The sequence below is a fragment of the Engystomops pustulosus genome, chromosome 1 (genome assembly GCF_040894005.1).
Source record: "Engystomops pustulosus chromosome 1, aEngPut4.maternal, whole genome shotgun sequence".
NCBI classification, from domain to species: domain Eukaryota; kingdom Metazoa; phylum Chordata; class Amphibia; order Anura; family Leptodactylidae; genus Engystomops; species Engystomops pustulosus.
The window spans coordinates 127984892-128001903 of NC_092411.1; positions in this window are offsets into that span (position 1 = coordinate 127984892).

The following is a 17012-nucleotide window of genomic DNA, read 5'->3' on the forward strand; positions in this document are numbered from 1 at the left end:
ATATTCATTTAAACATTGTACTACCTCTATGTATCCTACTTGCATTTGATGTGGCAAGCATAGTTATGATAGCGTTGCTCTTTTGTTCAATGAACAAAGTTAAATGCAGAATAATAAAATTGTGGCTTAAGCATGCTGTACTTACAGAAGGCAAATTAAATTAACGCCCTATGAAATAAGTCATTATGAACTGTGAATCTTCTTCTGTTGTCTATGCAATACCATATGCTCTGGTAATGAGTAGTGCAGATATGATTCAGCATGACATTTGCTATAGACTGTTACTCAGTCATTCTTATGTTTTCTAAATTATTGTTAATGTGAAAGCATAATTAGTGAAAAGTTTTAGTAAAAGCAAATTATACTACCATGGACTATCATCAACAGACTTCACATTTGCTGCTTATTAACTACTATATTGAGGATTTTAAAGGCTCCGCAAAACAGATTTACAAAAGAAAATTGAAACTTGGTTATAGATTGTAAGCTCTTGTGAGCAGGGTCCCCACTCCTACTGTTTCATGTGACTACAGTCATGGCCATAAGTTTTCAAAATGACACAAATATTATATTTTCACATGATCTGTTGCCTTCTGGTTTTGATGTGTGTTTGTCAGATGTTTTTATCACATATAGAAATACAAGTGCAATCATATGATGAGTAACAAAAGCTTTTATTGACAGAATGAGTTAATGCAGCAAGTCAATATTTTCAGTGTTGACCCTTCTTCTTCTGGACCTCTGCAATTTTCCCTGGCATGCTCTCAATCAAGATCTGGACCAAATCCTGACTGATAGCAGTTCATTGTTGCACAATCAATGCTTGCATTTTGTAACAATTTGTTGGTTTTTTTTTGTCCACCGGGCTCTTGATGATTGACCACAAGTTCTCAATAGGATTAAGATCTGGGGAGTTTCCAGGCCATGGACCAACAATCTCTATGTTTTGTTCCCTGAGCCATTTAGTTATCGCCTTTGCTTTATGGCAAGGTGCTCCATCATGCTGGAAAAGCCATTGTTGATCACCAAACTGCTCTTGGACGGTTGGGAGAAGTTGCTCTTGGAGGACATTCTGGTACCATTCTTTATTCATGGATGTGTTTTTAGGCAAGACTGTGAGAGAGCCGATTCCCTTGGCTGAGAAGCAACCCACACATGAATGGTTGCAGGATGCTTTACAGTTGGCATGAGACAAGACTGGTGGTATTGCTCACCTTGTCTTCTCCGAACAAGCTGTTTTCCAGATGTTCCAAACAATCGGAAAGGGGATTCATCAGAGAAAATTACTTTACCCCAGTCCTCAGCAGTCCACTCCCTGTACCTTTTGCAGAATATCAGTCTGTCCCTGATGTTTTTTTCTGGAGAGAAGTGGCTTTTTTGCTGCCCTCTTTGACACCAGGCCTTACTCCAAGAGTCTCCTCCTCACAGTGCGTGCAGATGCACTCACACTTACCTGCTGCCATTCCTGAGCAAGCTCTGCTCGTAGCCTGATCCCAAAGCTGAAACACTTTTAAGAGACATCCTGGCGCTTGCTGGTCCTTCTTGGGCGCCCTGGAGCCTTTTTGACAATAATGGAACATTTCTCCTTAAATTCTTTGATGATGCAATAGATTGTTGACTGAGGTGCAATCTTTCTAGCTGCAATACTGTTCCCTGTTAGGCCAGTTTTGTGCAGTGCAATGATGACTGCACGTGTTTCTTTAGAGATAACCATGGTTAACAGAAGAGAAACAATGATGCCAAGTACCAGCCTCCTTTTAAAGTGTCCAGTGGTGTGATTCTTATTTAATCATGACAGATTGATCTCCAGCCCTGTCCACATCAACACCCACATCTGTGTTAATGGAGTTATCACTGAAACGATGATAGCTGCTCCTTTTAAGACAGGCCTGCGATGAAGTTAAAATGTGTCTTAGGGGAAAAAGTTCATTTTCTAGGCAAATATTGACTTTGCAATTAATTGCTGTTAAGCTGATCACTGTTTATAACATTCTGGAGTATATGCAAATTGCCATTATAAAACCTGATGCAGTAGATTTTGTAAAATTTAACATTTGTGTCATTCTCAAAACTTTTGGCCAAGACTGTATGGTTCTACTCTGCAATGTTTTATTTCTTTTGTATATGTCCCCAGTGATCTGTAAAGCAATAAGGAAGATGATGGTGCTACGTATATAAATAAAGATGTTTTTTTTTACATTACTTTGTATGTACACCATACAGATAAATAGTTGAATGTTTTTACATTGCTGGAACTCTGCATTCCTGCATAATGTGATAATGTAGTCCACCCATTCCAATAATAATACAATGGGGCTTATTTACTAAGGGTCCCACGTCCATATTTTTGTCGGGTTTTCCAAATTTTTGGAGATCGCCTCCGGGGATATGTCGCACCCAATTGGATTTTGTGACAGAAATCGAGGGGGGGTGAGCCATCGGTCGATCCGACAAATTCAGACAGACCGTGGGATTTAACTTTGAATTTGTGTCAGAAGATCAAGCACTTACATGCACAGGAAGAAGAAGGAACTCCGGCGGACATTTTCGGGGAAGCGACAGATGCAGGATATCAGGCGCACGCTCGTAGTGAATTGCAGCAGCTTTGCACTGGAGTCAGGGAACGCACCTCAGGGATTGCACAGGGACTGGTAAGTAAATCTTCCCTCAATGAGTCTAAACCATACAACCAATGTATAGTCCAGCAAGCAATAGCTATTATTTTTTTGGCAAATCTAAAATCTTTTCTATACATTTGGCCATATTTTCTAGAGGGGGGTGGATGTCAGTAAGATTACATTTTTTAACAAAATAAGAAAAGAAATACTGTCCCCCAGTCAGAGGTCAGAGGCTCTGGGTGCTAGAATAGTCTATTGAAGGGGGAGGAGAAGTGTTACAAGTAGAGATGAGCGAGCTCTAAAATGCTCGGGTGCTGTTACTCGAGACAAACTTTTCCAGATGCTTGAGTGCTCATCTCGAATAACGAGCCCCATTAAAGTCAATGGGAGACCCGAGCATTTTTTTAATAAAACAGAACATTAAAAGAACAATGCAAAAAAAATATTCCAGATGTTTGCAGATGTTTTACTTGTAAGAACACATTGAAATAACACTATTCTTCACTTTGCAGGTGTTCGCGCTTGTCTCCCGCTAAGTTAGGAGATGTGCATGAACATCTGGAATGTGAAGAATAGTGTTCTTTCAATGTGTTCTGCACTTAAATGGTCCTGTGTTCACTGTTTTTAATGTTTTAATTCTATTCTTCACTTTGCAGATGTGCACGCGTATCTCCGAACCTATCTCCCCCAATATTATTAATAAGGGGGCTTGCTTAACAAATGAGAGACCTACTGAATTCATAAGTTAAATATACTTCAACCATACTGTCTTAATGAAATAATAGAATCGATTTGATATAATATAAGGTGCTCTGCAAGCAATGAACCTCCTATTAATTAATTTAATATACTTTGCATAAAGCCTTATAAACTCACTACTAATAATCGATCCATATTTGAATCCATCACTAATATGCAATACTAGTAGATCACATATGAAAGCTGGGTTTGTCCCTCTAATATACAGTATACTTTAAATAACAAGAATCCACCTAATGATAATCTACCTAGGTCCTATGGATAGAGGCTCTCTTCCTTCCATTTATACATAATGGGGCAGATACTTACCCGGTCCATTTGCGATCCAGCGGCGCGTTCTCTGCGCAGGATTCGGGTCCGGCCAGGATTCATTAAGGTAGGTCCTCCGACGTCCACCAGGTGGCGCTGCTGTGCTGAAAAGCATCGGAACGCGCTGGAGTACACCGAGCCGGGCTGAGTGAAGGTAAGTGCAAGCTCCGCGACACATTTTTTTTAAAAATGCGACGGTTCTTCCGAATCCGTTGGGTTTTCGTTTGGCCATGCCCCCCGATTTCCATCACGTGCATGCCAGCGCCGATGCGCCACAATCCGATCGCGTGCGCCAAAATCCCGGGAAAACGCGAATCGGGCCCCCATTAAGTCAAGATTTGAAGTACACCTTTTCCTTACCAAGTTTACCAATGTGCTGATGTGTAGCTCTGGTATTGCACAGCAGCCAACAGAAGCTAAAAAAGCTGTACAGATCCCAGCGATATAGCAGTGAAGATTCCATTGTGCTCACACCAACCCTAATCATGTAAACGGAGGATCTGTTTGTCACCCTAAACACTGTGTGGGTTATGTACCATTTTGTATTTTATTAATAATTATTTAATGCATTTTTTGTATTGAAATTATGATAAACTTCTGTACATCTTATTAATAAAGATACTGTTGATCCAGTTACTCATATACATAAAACCCTGTATAATATTTCTGATGTATGTATGTGCGCCTGAAGAAGCTTCCGGAATGGAACCGAAAAGGGTAGCACATTTTTATTAATAAACAGATTGGACTGCATCCCATGTGGGATTAATGCAAAATTAGAGAGCACTTTCAGATACCTGCAAGTTATTGGTCTGAATCTGGCACCTAGTGCTAATTTCCTAGCACTATTTAACACTATCTAACTTTCCAGTTTTCACTGACTTTACAAAAACCTGGCAGCAGGTTTTACAGATAAAGGGGTGACCAGAGTTGTGACATTATCAACCATACAAAGCGAAGCTGATCATTTAAAGTAATTTGTGTCGCGGGCAAGCCGGCCGATGTGCCGAAATCCGATCACGTGTGTCAAAATCCCTTGTTAAATGCGGCGCAAAACAGAAATCAGCAGGAAACCTGACGCAAATGCGCTCCGCTGACCCTTAGTAAATGAGCCCCATTGTCTCAACATTTAAGAACATTTGGACTCAGAGCCCATTCTGCAGTGACCAAACCTCTCATTAGCAGAAAAAATACAAAGGCTAGACCGACTTTTGCTGAGGAGCATGTATTATGAACAAAGGAGAAGTGGTCCACAGTTCATAATTGCAAGTTTAATTTATTTGGATCTGATGGTAAACATTATGTTCATCAGCAAACTGACTGAAGACTGAACCCAAAGTTTATTAAGAGGTCTGAGAACGGTGATTAAAGAAGTGCCATGGTTTGTAAAAATCTTTTCTGCAGCAGGAGTTGGACCTTTTATACATCTACATGGCATAGCGAATGCAAGTGTGTATCAGACCTTTTTTCCACAACATATGGTTTCTTCCTTGTGTTCAGCCAGCAATTTTTATGCAGGACAATGCCCCTGTTACTGAGCAAAACAGGTTAAGCATTGACTTCAAACAGAAAACATTGAAACAATGAAATGACCCAATAGAAAAACATATGGAAAATACTTGGTGACCAAGTTATGGCCAAGAAACCACAGTCACAGAACAGTAAAAGACTTGAAGAAGAGTGGACCAAGATCTCACAAAAGCAGTGTGAGAGGCTAGTGAAGTCCTGTGGCTGCAGATGTGCGGAAGTCTTTTAAAGCAAAGGCCTCTACTCTTTCTGCTGATTGGTGACTGTTGTAATCTTCAGAAAAATTAATTAGAATGTTTCACTGTGCAGAAAGATGCCTTATACTAAATACTAAAGTCAAGTTTACTATAGAGTATTAGCTGGTTAAAGATGCCTTTCTCTAGATCAGATAGAGTTGGTATTGTCAAAATGCTTCTCCTTCCACAGCTTCTCTATCCATTATCTCTCTCTCCAGTTTGGCTTCCCAGGAAGCTCTTCAGATTATTGAATGGGACCTAATTTTGGGGAAAAAAGCATGCTAGGATAAGGATGTCCTCCCAGTGTTGCTTTTTTAGAAATAGGGGGGCCATGGGGTTCTATACTTTTTTGGATACTTTGTTGCCGCACAGATGGCTTTCCTGGCTATTAGAAGGAATTGCCGTCCCTATGAAAAATTAATTAAGCTTATTGTGGGAAATAGGGAATCTATGTTTTCTCTTTTGGAAAGAGGGGAAATAATGCATAATAATAATAATAAATAATTCCTATTGCAGGTTTGTTAGATGTCGTGGAGTGTTTGAAATATTTTTGGGTATTCAGGGAATACTTTTGTTCACCCCAATATGGGATAACTATCACTTTAAGGAATTTAGATCCATATCAGATAGTGGTTATTGGATTCAAAAGGGCTTGAATTTTTTACAAATCCTTGATGGTATTCAATTATGTGGTTGCGATGAGTTCGGTACTTGATTTGGATGGTTGAATTCTGGGGTTTTTAGTTTTTCATCTTCGACACACGTATAATGCGGTTGAGGAGAGAAGTAGTTTCACGTTGGAATCAGATAAAAGCATAGAATATTTGATAAGCACTTTTGCACTTTATAAGGTGATTTCTCATTGTATAGATATATAATTCAAGTGTTCTCAAAAAGGCAAAAAGGGAGGTGCATCCTTCTAAAAAGAGATGGCATTATTTATTTGGGATAATGTCTAGCATAGATTGGCAGAGATAAAGGTATTATCTAATCTTCATTATCTTGGAATCATAAAATGGTTCAATTTAACTTTGTTCCCCAATTATATTATCCCCCCCTCCCCCCCATTTACTATTTAAGATTAAATTGAAGTAGAATTCTGCCTGTTGCAGATGTGCCCTGGAGATTTTATTCATGTGGCATGAATTATAAAGAATTATTACTATTACTATTATTATTATTATTATTATTATTAAAGATTAAGGGAAAACTGGAGCATGATTTTTCAATTTATAGAAAAGAGTTTGATAGTGTCACTCTCATGCTCTGTTCAGATGAGTGCTGCTTAGTTTTTTTGAAGTAAGGAAAACATTTAGAGAAGAAGGCTGTCATGTATTAGATTCATTTTCTGTCCAGATTGATCATTGCATGCAAATAAAGTAACCCATTAGCTCCCTTCTTTTGTGAATGTTTGGCAGAGGTTCGGAAGATAAAGAATTTTGAGAAATTAATGGCTTATTTGGGGGGGGGGGACATCTTGGAAGATGGAAGGCGATATGGAGGGTTTGACATAGATTTTTAATTTTTGGCTCCACCCTCCTTCTCCTCCTTTTCTACGTGGGTGGGGTGGTTCAGGTTGGAGATCTCTGTTATTTTTAAATAATCTGAGTAAATATGAATTTATTATCTTTATTTTAATGACTTGGAAAATGTGCTATGACTATTGCAATTTATAAAGTTTGTATTTCTTGATATGTGTCAATAAAAGATTTAAAAATTTAAACAAAAACAAGTTTACTGTCCACTAATATCACCAAGTCTTTTTCTGTAGAAGTTTTACACAAAATTTTACAATTTAATACATAATTGTATTTTGTGTTTCTCAACCCTGTTCATGTACATCTTGTTTTGGAAAACATCAGCTATCATTTAAGGGAAACACTGTAAACAACTCCTATAAAAGATAAGCCTGCTGCTCACAAATCAGCTCATATGTGTTGGCAACAGGTAGAATCTGTTTATTATATGTACACTTATGTGCATACAATTGACAAATATAGATGCAACTAGCAATTGACAAGAGCATTATTTCTGCTACAGAACTTCTTACTTAGAAACCAGTATCCAAAAAGAAAACAGTTAAATTTTATTGAAATTTTAAGACCTTTAACCTGATCACCTAAGTTGTTTGGCCTTCCGTTAGATGATCAGTTTATGATCATGTGATGTCACAAAGGATCAAGGTCAGGAACTGGAGGGCACAACGGAAATCACACAGGCTGTAGGAAAAAGCTTTCTTAAAGGGCACAAAAATCCAGCAGGGGTCAAAGGAAGGGGCTGGCTACTTATTAGGTCAGATGTCCAGCAGCACCAATTTGCGGCATGCTGGCCCTTTATATCGCTTTATGTACGCAGCGGACCTTGGAAGACATCACTGGAATGCGGTCAGGTAAGTCAGCCTGCTGAGGCCGTGCTGGGGAATGGAGGGGTGCATGGGTGTGCCTGTGACCTGGGACACTCAGTGCAGTTTGCCTTTCGAATGTGTATGGCATGCTAGATTTTTGAATACTGGCTAAAGGTCTTCAATTATCTGGTACACCCTGCACTGCATCTTTTTTTTTTCACATACATTGTACAACACAATTCTGTGTTGCAGACTCAGACTAAACACTAAAACGCTCTTTTACGTGCACATTGTCTTGTAGGACAGAGCTGCAACACAAAACTGGTGCAGACACTTCTTAAATAAATGTGCAAAGATGTTCTTTTCAGTGCAAAGTATGACAGAAAACTGGTGCAGCCAGTTTGATAGATCTAGGCCAATGTCTATGACTAAGACCAGGGCTTGGAAACATCCAATAAAACATTATTTAACATTATCTCTACATGGTAAGGTACTGGATATTAAGATCCAAATGTAATTTACATTGCCCGCTGACATAGTGTGCATAATAAAGGGAGCTGATAAACAAATGGTCAATAAATATCCAATCCCAAAAACAATAATATACTCGCATCCCCTTGGATCAGCAGTACTCTCCTCTAGTATCAAAGTTCATTAGCCTACTTTGAAAGTAGGTCAATGATCTAGGAACCACTTTTATTTCTGGCACACTCTGGAGCCCTGTATCTCAAGGCTCTTGTGCACTAGAGTGTAGTGACTGTAATCTAGTTAAATGAGTCCCTGCACTGCCCTGAATTGTTCCACAATCGTTAATAGTAGTGCATCATTATATATGGACTCTATCAACTGTGAAAGTGTCTCTGCACTTTAAAGAGGTTTTTACATGAAAGAAAGTACTTAAATCATAATCCTCTAGTTATGCTAACATGATAAAAATTATTTTAAAACACTTACATTGCAATTTTACTCTTAGTTTTTTACTGCATTAGCCCCTGAATGTAAAATTAAGCCATGTGGAGGGGAACTAGCTGAGCAGACACTTTCTGATTTCTCTGCGCTATGCTCATGCACATCTTCCTATCCACCTGTCACTGTGTAAAGACAATGGGGCAGATTTACTTACCCGGTCCATTTGCGATCCAGCGGCACGTTCTCTGCGCTGGATTCTGCTCCGTACAGCACAGAGGTGCTGAGGCTGTGGGTGGATCCTCTTCATACAAAGGTGGAATTACTAGCATCGATCACGGATATTAACCCTTCTGATGCAGCCAGCGTTATCTTTGTTCCTTTCGTCGCTCCCCAGTACCTTATCGGGTGCGACGATTGCAACCTGCTGTGAGCCCTGTGATTCTAGCTGTTCAGGGGACTTGAAGGAAAGCTACAATAATAATCTGAATATCTCCTTCTTTCTACTGTATTGTTATCCTCAGGTCGCCAATACAATTAAACCTGTGACAGAGCAGGGAACAATAAGTTACTGCTGAAAGTTCTAAATAGGCACTTTGTGAAAAACATGTGGGCTTTGATCGTAGTTTGGGCACTTGGTCTCTAAAAGGTTCACCATTAATGCCATAAAGGGGCTAAAAAACAGTAAAAAATAAATGTAAAAAAACAAACAAAAAATAAATAAAAATTCAAATCTTCTCCCTTCCCTGGAACTGATATAAAACATAATAATGTTATTTAATGTTAATTAATGGAAAATTGAGCCCAAATGTTAGAAACGCTCCTTTTACATAATTTTACATCACATAAAAAATGTTGTAAAAGTGATCAAAAGGTCACACAGTCCTCAAAATGGTAGTAATAAAACATCAGACCATTTTGCAAAAATTCACACCAAAGTATTAGCGACAGATGGCAAAAGAATGTTTTTTTCGTACACATTCATTTAATATTTCAAAATGTATGAATATACAATAAAACCTATATGAATTTAGTATCTCCTTGATCGTACCGAACCAAAGAATAGAGTAGATGTATCATTTGGTGAGCACAGTAAAAGTCGTTAAAATGGAGCCCATAAGAAAGTGACACAAATGCTGTTTTGCCTATTTCAACTCATTTAGAATTTTTTTCCAGCTTTCAAGTGCATGGCATACAATAATCAATAATGTCACTGAGAAGTAAAATTTGTTATGCAGAAATTAAGCCCTCACACAGCTCAGGGAAAAATGAAAGAGTCCTGGATTTTTGAAGGCTGGGAGTGAAAAATTTAAGTAAAAATGAATTGCTAGAAAGCGCCTGCATTCAAAGCAGCTGCAGAGCAATACATTCTGCTTGATGTTAACCCCTGCCCTGTAGGTTATGCCCGATATACTAGGGGGCTTTGGCCTCTTAGTATATCTGTTACATGACTGTGCCTGGCAGATAATTGTATGCCAAAATTTGCTAGCCTGGTGCAAGCTATAGCTAATGTCAGGAATTTTGACTTTATTAAAGCTTGTAATCCCCCTTCTATATGTAGTATGGGATAGATAAATCGTTATAACCACTACTGACTCCGGCTTTTACCAATTTTCTTGAAAGTAAAGACTAATCTTGTTTAAATATTTAACAGGGAAACCAAGTTAAAGTCACAAAAAATAAGCAGTTGTTATAATATGAATGCTAATTCTTTTTCATCTTATATGTTCACCGCCATAAAGCCTGCAAACTGTACCGATTTTAATTTTAAGGCATAAAAGACAATGGGTTAATCCCCTAGAAATGATAAATTCTTTTTCAATCCACTGCACACTAACTTTTAATACCACAGCTAATTAAGATTCTAACTATTGAAATTGCAGTAGCATTCAGTATTGCAAACTAGGGAGCTATATCAAAGTAGTTAATTAAAAAAGAAAAATAAAAATGTTGAAAGATACAAAAAAGTAAGGTATTGCTTATGACTAGTTTAATAACCACACCAGAAAGAATTCATGCAAAGAACAGTATAAGATATATATCTAATGTTCTACCGTTTGTAACACAAACGTTTATTAGGGTAGAATTTTTGGAACAATATATAAACCAATATGTAATCATAAACCATATATAATAAACAAAGAAATTGACCTATTTTCACAAAAGGCACCATTAATGCTGCTACTGGTTAAAATTATGGCTAGTGGATTAATGTTAGGGAGAAGTCACACTCAAGACAATGCACAAAGGCTGCATGTTGGTTTCAAGCTGCATCATTTTTAAATGTTGCCATTTTCAATTGATGTCAGGAGCCTAATTTGTCGATTTGGAATTTTTTTTAGCTTTACACCATTTTTTCCAGATTTTTTACATACACAAGGAAAAACATTTCAGATTTCACTCCCACTTCCCTGAAGTAAGCCATGTTTCAGAAAGCTGTACTGCAAATCCATGTACAGCACAGAGATTCGAAGTTTAGGCTTAAGACTGACTTCTTTCAGACCTGTGGAGTATTCCACTTAATAATTCAGTTCTGTAACGAGATAAGTCAATCAAGTGACTGTAGGTAAGGAGTTGCATCACTAAAAACTTTATCAACTTCTCCTTATCTGTCAGCTGTCTTTGTACAAAAGTCTAGTTGATTCATACATAATGCAAGTGCAAATGAAATGGAGGAAGAATAGTATGCCTTGATATCTATATAAATATATACACAGTTTATACAGTTTTTGCTAAATAGACTGCATGAAAATTACTCTAAAGAATCAGGCTTTATATATATATATATATATATATATATATATATATATATATATATATATATATTTTTTTTTTTTTTTTTTTTCTGTAAAAACCAGGGATCACAAGGAAATAGCAATTTGTTGATACCTGCTCAGGGGTTACCTAGAACAAAGCCACACAGAGAATCTCTGTATAATGCAGAAGAAGGCAAAACAGATGTATGATAAGGGAGCCCCAATATAGCCCTGAATGCATGTATAGAGGTGACCAATCCAGATGGTTCTATGGGTAGAAAGCAAAGAAGTACCCAGTACTACAGTACTACAGTATGGCAGTATATGGGGATTTCCCTCATTCATTACAATGTGCTGATCGCAAATTATAAAGAAGGGGTTAAACCGAGGCAGCCTCAGGCCTGTCATGGTGACAGATCGCCACTCCCTGATGACGTCCTGGGGAGCGAGGATCCTCGTCAAGAGGCAGCACACATGGGCGCCACCATCTTTTTAAAGCAGGTGGCGATCGGAGGGAAAAAACCTGGTTGTTGCAACTGCAGCAAAGACTTACAGGCTATGGAGAGGGCTCAGCCCGTGAGCCCTCTCCATGCACCTGCACCTGGCAAGTGAAGGGGAGAGGGCTCCATGGCACCCGGCATCACTCCTGCCCCCAGTTCTAGCCCTCCCGCTGGGGTCACGACCCACAGGTTGAGAACCGCTGCATTAGAGTGTAGTTGTGATAATAAATATACAGCTGTAAAATAAAATTCTCGTTGTTGAGTTTATCTGAAACACCTGAGCTCTATAAACTCTTTCTCTGACCTTGTGACAAAGCATTATATATAATTATGACTTTAACTTTTAATACAATTCTCATGTAAACTTTTGAAATGAGACATTCTAATACTGCTTTAGTTCAAAGACTCAATATTTTCCACAGTACATCTAACTACAGTATGATGCCCGGATGCCATTTGCTGTCACTTTTCCTCTGAGAACATTTCTTTCTGCAGGCCACATCAACAAACACCCCTGCAATGTTGTGCAGTAGTCTCCATTGCCTTTCCATAATGACAACTACTGTTATAGCACAATCCCTTGCATTTATTTTAAATCTCAAGAATAACGTGAATTGTGATTTAGCAAGAAACAATACTTTTATAGAAAATGCTTAATTTAATCAGTGTGGAAACAGTATAATATATGACTTATTTCCAATTCAGCTCGCTACTGAACTCCATTTATGTCTAAGTATAATACATGCACGACTGCTTAAGCCACTTAAAAAACGCTTCAATTATTCCTGAGTAGCAGCTTAATTTGGTGAGGCCTGAGTTATTTCAATCTATTACAATGCAACAGTATAATAATTTTATTTATGCAGACAAGAAACTAAGCAAACATTCACGCTTTGCACCATTTAAATGAATAATTTCAATCCATGCATGGGCATTAGTCTAGCACAGAATTATTCATAATAAACTATTACAATATTTTGAAAGCATTTTGCTTGTTTTGGCACAAAGTCTTAAGCCAATGTCGTTTTTATTAGAGAAGTGATTCTCTAAACCCATGTCTATTAGTCAGAGCTACATCTGCATGGAAAGGACTCCAGTATTGTTCTTCCAGTAAACATGTAAATGCCTATAAAAATCTGGCATATGAGGGGGTGACATTTCAGTCAGTAGACTTGAAAATATATATTTTGTAACTTGAAAGCATACATACCAGTTCTCCATCCCTATCAGTAGAAAGACCTTTGCTTTGTCCATGTCCAGGAAGGTTTTGATACACACTTGTATTCACTCTACCATGTATCTGTATGAGAGGTACAACTCCTGCTGCCGAAAATATTACCCAAACCACAAAAACTTAATCTACCACATTTGTCTGACTTCTTTACTTTCTTTAGGTTCAGTCTTTCCCCACTTTATCGATTAACATAATGGGGCAGATTTACCTACCTGGTCCATTCGCGATCCAGCGGCGCATTCTCTGTGGTGGATTCAGATCCGGCTGGGATTCACTAAGGCAGTTCCTCCGACATCCACCAGGTGGCGCTGTTGCGCTGAGGTTCCCCGAGGCCCGCTGGAATGCCCTGAAGTTCACGGGCGACACTTTTTTTAAAAAAATGTGGCGGTTTTTCCGAATCCGTCGGGTTTTCGTTAGGCCACGCCCCCCGATTATAGATGCAAGGTATGTTTAAAATAAGTTTGATTGCAGGGATATGAGTGCAATTTAACCCAATACCCAAATTTGGCTATTATTTTCATTAACTTTATCTAGCAGTTGCCATCCTCCTCTGTTTTGCCAACCAGAGTAGCAGTTGTTATCTCCTCACTTTGTTTGAGTCTGTATCTTGTTTACAAACACAAACAGAGATCAAAGATCTCACTCAATATGGCTACAAATTGCGCCACCGCCAGAGAGGCTAAGTTCTCTTTATAGAGCCTTAACAATGCTGTGCTGTATTATATTACTTATGGTCAAGGTGTTCATAGTTTATGGTTCTGATCCTTAGGATCTGACTGAAGCCAAAGATCATACTGTTCCAGAACATAAATTGTGTGACACCCCCCCCCCCCCCGCCCGGTTGTGTAACAGCCTGTGATTCTGATGCCCTAAGTTATACTTGTATCAATGAGGTCCAGAAAAGGGCAATTGGGTAACAGAGTGTTAGTTCCAGTGGCAGACATCCTCATTCTTGAACTTCAACCCCACAACACCTTAGGATAGTTGGACCCTAAAGATCTGTTGCAGACTGTGGTCCTGTGAGCAGTTGCATATTTTTCTGCTGAAAATTTTTATCCAATCAGTGAATAAATCTTTTGACCCGTATGTTACCTCCACAATATCTCCATATCTTAAATCATATGCCGTGTGCCTCATAGTGCCAGCTCACACTGGCTTTTTTTTCTTTTGTATGGTGGGTCCTCACTCTGTATGCACCATAGCATTTGAACAGACAAAAGAATGGGACAGGACTGTGTAAAACCACTGTTTGTCTGGGAAGCAGTTCTGTCCTAGATTACATGATGGCTTGATGGCTATTGCAACCATGTAAGCCAGGTTCAGTCTGTTTAATTGTAATGAAATACTTACTCATTGAAATTTAAAATCCATGTAAAGGTGAGTGTAAATTGAAAATATAAATGTTGTTACCTAATTATGTTTATGCTATTGTTTATAAGTAAAATATAGGACTCATATAGTTATCTTTTGTATAGAATTCTTGATGAGACACATCCTAATTTATGTATCTTGATGATTGAACAGAGCAGCAACATTAAATGATTTTATATGGCAGCATACATGTAAGTTTGTTGCTTAGTTATAATTAATGTGGAATATTTCAGGTAATTTGACGTAATTACCCAAATCATTCGATGAAGACATAGTTCAGAAGTAATTGCATTGAGCTCCACTTGTTCTAGAACTTAGAATCTCAGACTTGATTGTGCATCTGATCATGAGTTGTTCTGTAACTATGGCAGAGAAAACAGATTAGATCTATAGTAATTACTAAGGGTGGTAAAGGTACATTCACACGAATGGTAGGGCAGGAACACGTCAGCACACTGGAGAAGAGGGATGAGTAGTACTCACCACTCCCCTCACCATAAAGCAGTGCAGGGCCATTGCTGTAACACTTCGAAATATAGCACATATACTATATTTCTCTGTGCACAGTTACGGTGCAGTGAGGCATTGTGTGCTCATGGCACCATGACCAGATGCCATAGATGCCAATGGGGAACCATATGCAGCCTTAAATGGTGCGTCCTTTTTTTACAATATATTTTCTATTTCTATTTTGAAACAGGTATATACAGGACAACAGGTATAGTGCAGGACAATGTTACAAATGATCAAACAAAATTAGTATAATAGTACACAATAATATCATCCTTGACAAAAAAAATCCTATTAATGGGATACAACATGTCTAAGACTACAATAACAGTATGAGAAATTAATAGATAAATAGATACGGGAAAGGGAAAGTGGGAAAAGGGGAGCGAAGACCCCATGGGTGATTCAATTACATGCACCCATAGGGAGAGAAGACTGCACTGGGGGAGGAGTGGGCATATTTCCACCACAGAAAGTGGGCATATTCCCACCACAGAAATAGATTGCCAATAACCTATCATGTCTATAATTCTAAATAGATGTAATATTTTCATTGCTAACGAACCAATTAAGCCATTTCTTTAGAAAAGTAGAGGCCAGGTTTCTTCCAGACAACAGCTACAGCTTGCTTGGTGGAGATGTGATGTGATGCATGGGAAAACAAGTAATGTTACCAAGTGATAACTTATGCCCCTTAATAAATGAGGTTGCAAAGTCACACTGAAGAGCAGCCTCAAGCAATTGGAATGGTAACTTGCAACCGCATGGTCAATCCTAGTGGGATTAAATAACTAAGTAAGTACAATTAAACTTGAAAGGTCTCTAGCACCATTGTATATTGAACACTTTTACATGTGTACTGCGATATTTGTTTGCATTGCGTGTATGTAAGCATGACATCCAAGTTTCATTCCCATCTAATTATGTATGATAATTCTTATCCATCTGCAGATGGACAAGGCCTGAGTAATTATTTTAAATAAGATCCATGGAAAGTGGGTTCTTAAGCAAAACTTTTCAAATGAGGTGAACAGTTGTGGAGATGTTTTGTTTCTTAAGGGGAAAATTAAATGGCTAAGTTGCTCTGAGGACGGTAGCATAATTTTGTAGACCATCTCAGGTAGACACGCCTTGAAGAGAGGGGAGATGGTATATTTTTAGCAATCTTCTGACTGCCCTAGACCTAATCAGCAAGGGGACTGAACACATGAGGAGGGAACATTGAATATGTAAAAAGCGGAGGAGGGGCAAATGAGTAGAGATGTGGCCTGCCAGGAACTTGAAGGAGTTTTGTATTCTGAGGGATTGTCAGAGAGATTGCCTGGTAAAGGAATTGGTGATGGAGGGAGTGGGTCAAACAGGGAGTCCATATGGAATTTAGCCTGGCTTTGGCTGCTGCCAGGATGTCTAAAGAGAGCTGGAGCCCGGGATCTTGAGATGTGGAATAAATATTACCAGAAAGAGGGAAACAATGACACAAAAAAATCTCATAAGATCATGAAATGTACGTATAGATAACAATAAAATCTAGTACATATAAAAATATAGAACATCCACTAATAACAGGTTCTGCCCTGAAGTAAACATATGCTATAAATAAAAGTCTAAAACCAAGGTATATATTTGCATATTGAGTCCTCTAGTTGAGCATCACTGGTGTGTCTGGAGACAGAGTATCTTGATAAGCTGTATACAGAGTATATATTTTCCCAAGGTACCTCGTATGTAAAAGCTGTTAATCCCTTCCCATCCACGGCTGATATATCCGCTGCTGACTGCAGTTACTTGGTGCTCAGCGGTGGATATATATGACTCTGAGCTGATGCCGGCTCAGTTCGAGATTGGAACCAAGCTGGCATCAGGATGCACTGTATGTCATCTGCAGCCAGTAGCTGACATCCCAGTGTAACATCCGCGGTGTAAAGGGGACGCTGATTGATCC